The 6,565-nt window shown below is 35.3% G+C and overlaps 1 long non-coding RNA gene and 1 pseudogene across 1 annotated transcript; one reads left to right on the forward strand and one right to left on the reverse strand.

Annotated features, from left to right (window-relative positions):
• Positions 1-356: 356 nt before the first annotated feature.
• Positions 357-1,808, reverse strand: LOC133726296 (uncharacterized). Its single transcript, XR_009854736.1, has 2 exons — positions 1,342-1,808; positions 357-818 (listed from the first exon to the last, which is right to left on the reverse strand). It is a non-coding gene; the product is annotated as an uncharacterized LOC133726296 (long non-coding RNA).
• Positions 1,809-1,935: 127 nt separating this feature from the next.
• On the forward strand, positions 1,936-3,814 carry LOC133726295 (UDP-glycosyltransferase 83A1-like; annotated as a pseudogene).
• Positions 3,815-6,565: the final 2,751 nt, after the last annotated feature.

Below are 6,565 nucleotides of genomic sequence, written 5' to 3' on the forward strand. Positions count from 1 at the left end.
GGAAAGGAACAAATAATCTTAGTGCTTTGGGTAGTATCGTCCATAAGCAACTAATAGGAACTTCAGGTTCTATAACATGGTATGAAAAATCGGATTAAACATGTAAAATCTACTGGTTTTATCATGTGTGGTGAATTTATGAAGGAAACTTCAAGTTTCTTAAATGGCATTATCGAAACTACAAGTTCGATATGTGTATGAACTACTGGTTCATTTAGAACTTCTAGTTCATTAGGTACCTGCATTTTCTACACATATATTCTAGTGCGAAAATTTAGACAAGTAACACAATAATATTGAATAGAGCAAATTGAAATAATATCTCACAAATTGAATAAATGGAAATCACAAATCAATTGAGATATTAATTGCATGCTAGTAATATAACATATTAATTGTCACACAATTATGTGAATAAATGCTTCTGGCAATTAATTACACATATGAAATATGGTGAATTTATTTACAATAGCCATAATGACATGCACATTGTCTGGGTTCAAATCTCAGTAGAATCAAATCATTTTTTCTTTTATTTGGTTCTGCTGGACCAAAGAAAGAGTGGGCTTGATAGTGAAGCCTATCGGGCTTAGTCTGCGGGCTTGTGACCCGGCCTTTCATGCGTAATTTAAATGGTGTGTGAGGCCTGCTGGGCTGCTAGGTCCTGCAGAGGGAGAGTAGGCCTGCTGGGCTCAAACTGGTCTTTGTCATGGCAACTCATGGCGAGCTTCTGTTATGGTCTTGTAGCTTGGGCCTGAGCTTCTGGCTCGAATTTGTTATTATGACTTTGGGCTTGATTTGAGCTTCTGACTCAGCCTCTATTAATTCACAATTATAACATAACCAAATTTAATATATGTTATTAAATCGTAACATAAATAAATTAATGCAGCGGTTATATACATAAGGAAATGAGTTCAAATCCCATTAATTAATGCTTCTGGCATTTCGTATAGGTAATAAATTGAGCAAATGCTTCTGGCATAACTTTATGTAATAATCGCATAATAATTTAGCCCATAATGCTTCTAGCATAAGGAATTATAATGGCATAATTCAAATTAGTGTAACCAAAAAATTAAGTCCATAATGCTTCAACAAAAATCAAAAACATGATTGCAGCTTCTACTGAATAACAGTCGAAAGACGAACTGAAACATTAAGCAAAACTACCCAGAAAAATACGAAAATTTACAGAGATGCACTAAACACATAAGGGCTCCAGCATACAAAATTTGGTGAGTTTTGGAGTTGATTTACTATTTCAAATAAATACTGGAACACAGAGAACAGAAGGTAAAATGAAACAGCAAAATCGGTTTTTGTTTGGAAAAAACCTACTTGGTTGTAGAGCTGGTAGAGTGAAGTTGATTGAAAGATGAACTGCCTCTTCTCTGCAACCCAAGTTATTCACCTCTCCTCTTGTCAATCTGCAATCCGAATCGTAGAGCTATTCGTGCTGATAACGTGTTGTAAAACGAACATAAAATTGTTTTAGAAAATGGAGAGAGCTTTGCTTCAAAGAACTTGAGAGAGAGAGAGAGAGAGAGAGAGTTTTGATGCAGGGAGGAAGAGTAGTATTTTCTGCTAAAATGGATTACATATAGGGAAAGAGTGTAGGAACATGTAGCCTAAAGTCCTCCCTAAAACAAGGGAGACTTTAGCCTTAAAACATGGACCTTAAAACATGGAAAATGTAATCCTATAACAACATCATGATTACCCTATATCTATTTACATGGTATAGCCATTTATAGTATACTACAATTATACTACAACACAATTTACATAATATAGCCATAATAGTTTACAACAGTACAAAGTTAATGACTCGCCTGAAATGCAAACAAGAAAATTGGTTGATTCCCAACAATGTCAGTTCAAATAAGACCAATACCCTAAAAGACAACACCTATAGAACCGCCTCCTCCTATATATGATCTGATTATGATAAAACATAACACATCTTAAACTGCAAAATAATTTAAGAAGAAAATGAGCAAGCCTCATATTGTAGCTATTCCTTACCCGGCACAAGGCCATGTAATTCCCTTGATGGAGTTGTCACAATGCTTAGTAAATCATGGCTTCAAAGTCACATTTGTGAACACAGAGTTTAATCACAAGCGAATCATGAATGCTCAGGCTGATGAAAGTCATATAAGGAATGATCATATCAATCAGGTCCCAATTTCAGATGGGTTAGAACTCTGGGAGGACAGAAATGATCTAGGGAAGAGTTATCTGAAGCAATACAAAGAGTCATGCCTGTGAAGTTGGAGGAGCTCATACAGAAGATCAACCAAGGGGAAGGTGATAAAGTCACTTGTGTCATTGCTGATGAGAGTTGCGGATGGGCTCTGGAAGTGGCACGAAAAATGAAGATCAGGCAGGTAGTTGCATTTTAGCCTGCATCAGCTGCAGCTTTGGAGGTGATACTGTGTGTCCCCAAGTTTATTCAGGAAGGAATTATTCACAAAGATGGTCAGTCATTCCTTTATCACTAACCTGTCAATATCATGCAATAATGTTAGGTTGCATTTCAGTCTAAAATGTATTCAAGTGTGGGAATCGTTTAGTCTAACTTTGGTGACTACCCTTGTCCAATCTTCTCATACATATATCTTTGGTAAACTGCATTTAACACTATGAGTCTGCCAGAGAGTGAATCTTGTACTAGACTTGAATTTAAGCACAACTTGAGCACATGGAAAATCTTATTGTTTTGGATATAAGCCCAACGTTTGCACAAAATATATAGATAAGCAAAGATTTTATTTTCACAGTATAAAGTTACCAAGTTTCATTGTACTAATTCTTACCAAGGTCATTCATTTTTGGCAGGAGCTGTCTTGAAAAGCCAGATGGTTGAGTTGGCACCAAACATGCCCACAATGAAAACTAAAGACTTCATATGGGCATCCATTGGTGACTCAACCACTCAGGAAATCATATTCCAAGTTATGGAAAGAAGCAACAAGACCGTGAAATTGGCTGACAGACTAGTTTGCAACTCAGCATTCGACCTCGAACCAGCAGCATTCACCTTGGAACCAACAACATTCACCTTGGCACCAGACATTTTACCTATAGGCCCGCTTTTGGCGAGCAGCCGGCTTGGAAAAACAGCCGGCAGCTTCTGGGCAGATCGAAGACCCAACTTGCCTAGAATGGCTTGATCAACAATCACCTTCCTCAGTCATCTATGTTGCTTTTGGAAGCTTCACAGTTTTTGATCAAACCCAATTCCAAGAATTGGCTTTGGCTCTTGAACTGTCCAATAGGCCATTCCTTTGGGTTGTGAGGCCAGACATATCTGAAAGTACTCCCTACCCTGAAGGATATGAAGAAAGAGTAGGCTCTAAAGGGTTGATGGTGGGATGGGCCCCACAACAGAAGGTTCTGGCCCATCCTTCAATTGCTTGCTTCCTAAGCCACTGTGGTTGGAACTCTATCTTGGAAGGTCTAAGAAATGGGGTTCCTTTCCTGTGTTGGCCATATTTTGCTGACCAGTTCCTTAATGAGAGCTACGTCTGTGATATTTGGAAGGTGGGATTAAGGCTTGATAAGAATAAAAGTGGGATCATAACGAAAGGAGAAATCAAGAACAAGTCCTTGGCGGCAAAAAATTCAGTGCCAGGGCTTCAAAACTCAAGGAACTAGCCATGATCAATGTCAGAGAAGGTGGGCAGTCCAACATGATCTTCAAGAATTTTATGGAATGGATGAAGTCATAGACGTGTATTCTCGGACTAGCTAAGAATCAAAGAATGTAGCTGTTCGGGCTAATAAGATTACCGTATTTTTTGTAGAATCCAATGTAAGGGGGTGAAAGAAGGAAAAAAAAAAAAAGTGGTGCGTGAACTTTCTAAAAGGTGGGTGTACTGGGGTTATATTGGGTTCTTGTTCTTGTTTTAGAATAGGAGTCTCATGGTACTCTGAGAAACGATTCTTTCTGTCGACCCCATAGGGGTGTTTCGTTTTTGTACTGCTTGCTGAATCAATATAATGGGCTGACCTCTTTCAATCAAAAAAAAGGAAAAAAAAAAAGTTATATTAAGAGAACAATAAAACAAAAAAACACTTTTTATATAGACCAATTACATTAGTTTTGGGCATGTACTTAAAATGTGATATGTTGTTTTTAATATACTGTTATATGATCCATCATCATCTCTTATTTGAACAATTTTTGTAAATTAAACCGTCTTAGGTCGATTACGTAATCAAAAGTTACATGCAAACAATCAGAGAAAAAAGTACCCAATGTAGTAGTCGTTTTTATGCAGACCTTTGTACTTCTTAACCTGCCATAATACATGAAAAAAGATTAAGAAACATTTCACTGGTTCACCAAGTTTAATAGAATTAATTGGTATCAGTGTCGTGAATGAAGCCATGCTAATTAAACATACATTATCTTCATCACCGAAATGTTCTGGAGGTAGATAATCAGATTTCATAGTAGTCATTAATAACATAGGAACTGGATCAGGAAACCTAAAAACATTGAAGAAGTTGAAGAAACTTTCACAGTTTTTGATCATGGGTTTGTCATTCCTTCACCGTTTCTTTCGCAAAACATTGCGCGTCAAGCTTTTGCCATGATGCCATTTAATTGACAACCTGCAAGGATCCCAATTTAACTAAGAAGAAGAAACGCAAACTGAAAAAAAAAAAAAAAAAAAGCAAAATTTTGGAATTACCCAAATGTGTAGTCGTGTAAACTGTAAAGGATGATAATGTTCTTTTGTCAAAATAGAATTCTCAAAATAAGGGTTAGGGTGAAAGAGGAACTCCAACTTGAATCCGCTAGCCCTGCATCTTGTTACCCTTGTCCACTTGATATCTTTGAGATATTAGAGAGCCGCTTCATCATGCTCTGTGATCTATTCAAGAATATAGTTGATCATTTTTCAAAGTAATAATGCCAAGCGAACCAATTTTGATATTAATATTTAAAAACCACCTTATAGGTCAACTGATTGATATGAAATATATAGTTAGATCACTTAACAAAAGTTTCTTATTTTGCCTGATCCTCAAAGTGGCTATGCCACTTCATCTGACATATAAGTGGTTAATTTCTCAACAAAACATGAAAATATAGTTCAATTAGCATTACTCAATTTAATTATTGAAATGGTCGTCCTCCATAATATCCCCACATCCTTCGCGAGCAGTACATTATTCTTCATAGCAGTAAGCCAAAAGTCAGGCACTTCTTTGTGTACATTAGAAAATCTTTGACAGACTCTCTATTTTAGCTCATTAGTTATTTTGAAGAGCATTTTTAGCTTTTTATCAATTTTAGCAGCTGGATTAGACTCTTAAGTAACTCTCCATTTAACTTTTATAAGCTATCTCACTCCTAAATATAGAGAGCGAGATGAGACTCTATATTATTTTTGTAAATTTAAAATATTAATTTTAAGTTATTCTTTGTAAAATTATAAATGCATTTAATTAAATTATTTTTTCTTTATCCAATAAATAATATAAATTCAAAACTAGCTAAAATAAAAATAAAAACTGATGCAGACGTATTTTTAAAATGGCTAGCCGAAATGACTTTTTAACTATTTTAGTTAAAATTTGACTACAAAAGAGTTAGCATGTTAAAGATGTTGTTACAAGAGATATATCACATTTAAGTTAATTCATGAGAGTCATTAAAGATTTGACTTTCAGGAGATACCTTCGATGGCGTTATAGCCTTCTCCTTGGACCATTGCAACTTCATTTTTATCTGCTATCTCAGTTATATATACCAGTAACAATCTCATATTTCTGCAATCATCAACCGCTTGTCATACAAACCAGAAAGACGTACATATGTAAACACATGACTATCATTGCCCGGACAAACCTTTTTGTAGAGAGCTTCTTAAATGTTTTGGTATTTTTCTACCAACTTACATGTCTCCTCGTATTTATATTTATCGGTTCTCTCCTTAAAAAATTCATTTTCTAGCTCCTTAATTATGTTGTCGCTACAACACAAAATTAATGTATATGCACTCTTTACATATATCTTACGCTCTATAAGTCTCAAAAATAACAACCAGCACAGAATAGGAACTATATATATTATACCTATGAAATCATTCTTCATTAGATACAAGACATTCAGAGCAAACTATAACTTATTTTTGAAAATATAAAATATAAAATATAAAATATAAAATATAAAATATAAAAAAATAAAAAAGGATCGCGCGCAGACCAACTTGTATCATTTGATCATTTCGAAGCCTCAATGCGCTTATTGACCTCAAAATGTCGGATTGATGTGCAGCCGAGATCATATTCTGTAAAAACCGCAAATACTATTTTTTAACAAAAAAAGTAGAACCCTGGAACAAAATCAATCTTCTCGATCTTGGCTTGTTTTTGCTTGCCAGAATAATTTCCCGCACAAACTTTTAAATGAGCATTCAGAAAGCAATGCACAAATTAAGATCCTAAATGTTGCCGAAAACTAACTAGCTCTTGATCTAGTGGTGTTTCTGATCTCAAATCCTATACATGCATTTTATCAAAAAGAAAAGAAAAGGAGAAGGGA

This window comes from Rosa rugosa, chromosome 1 (genome assembly GCF_958449725.1).
Source record: "Rosa rugosa chromosome 1, drRosRugo1.1, whole genome shotgun sequence".
Taxonomy (NCBI): domain Eukaryota; kingdom Viridiplantae; phylum Streptophyta; class Magnoliopsida; order Rosales; family Rosaceae; genus Rosa; species Rosa rugosa.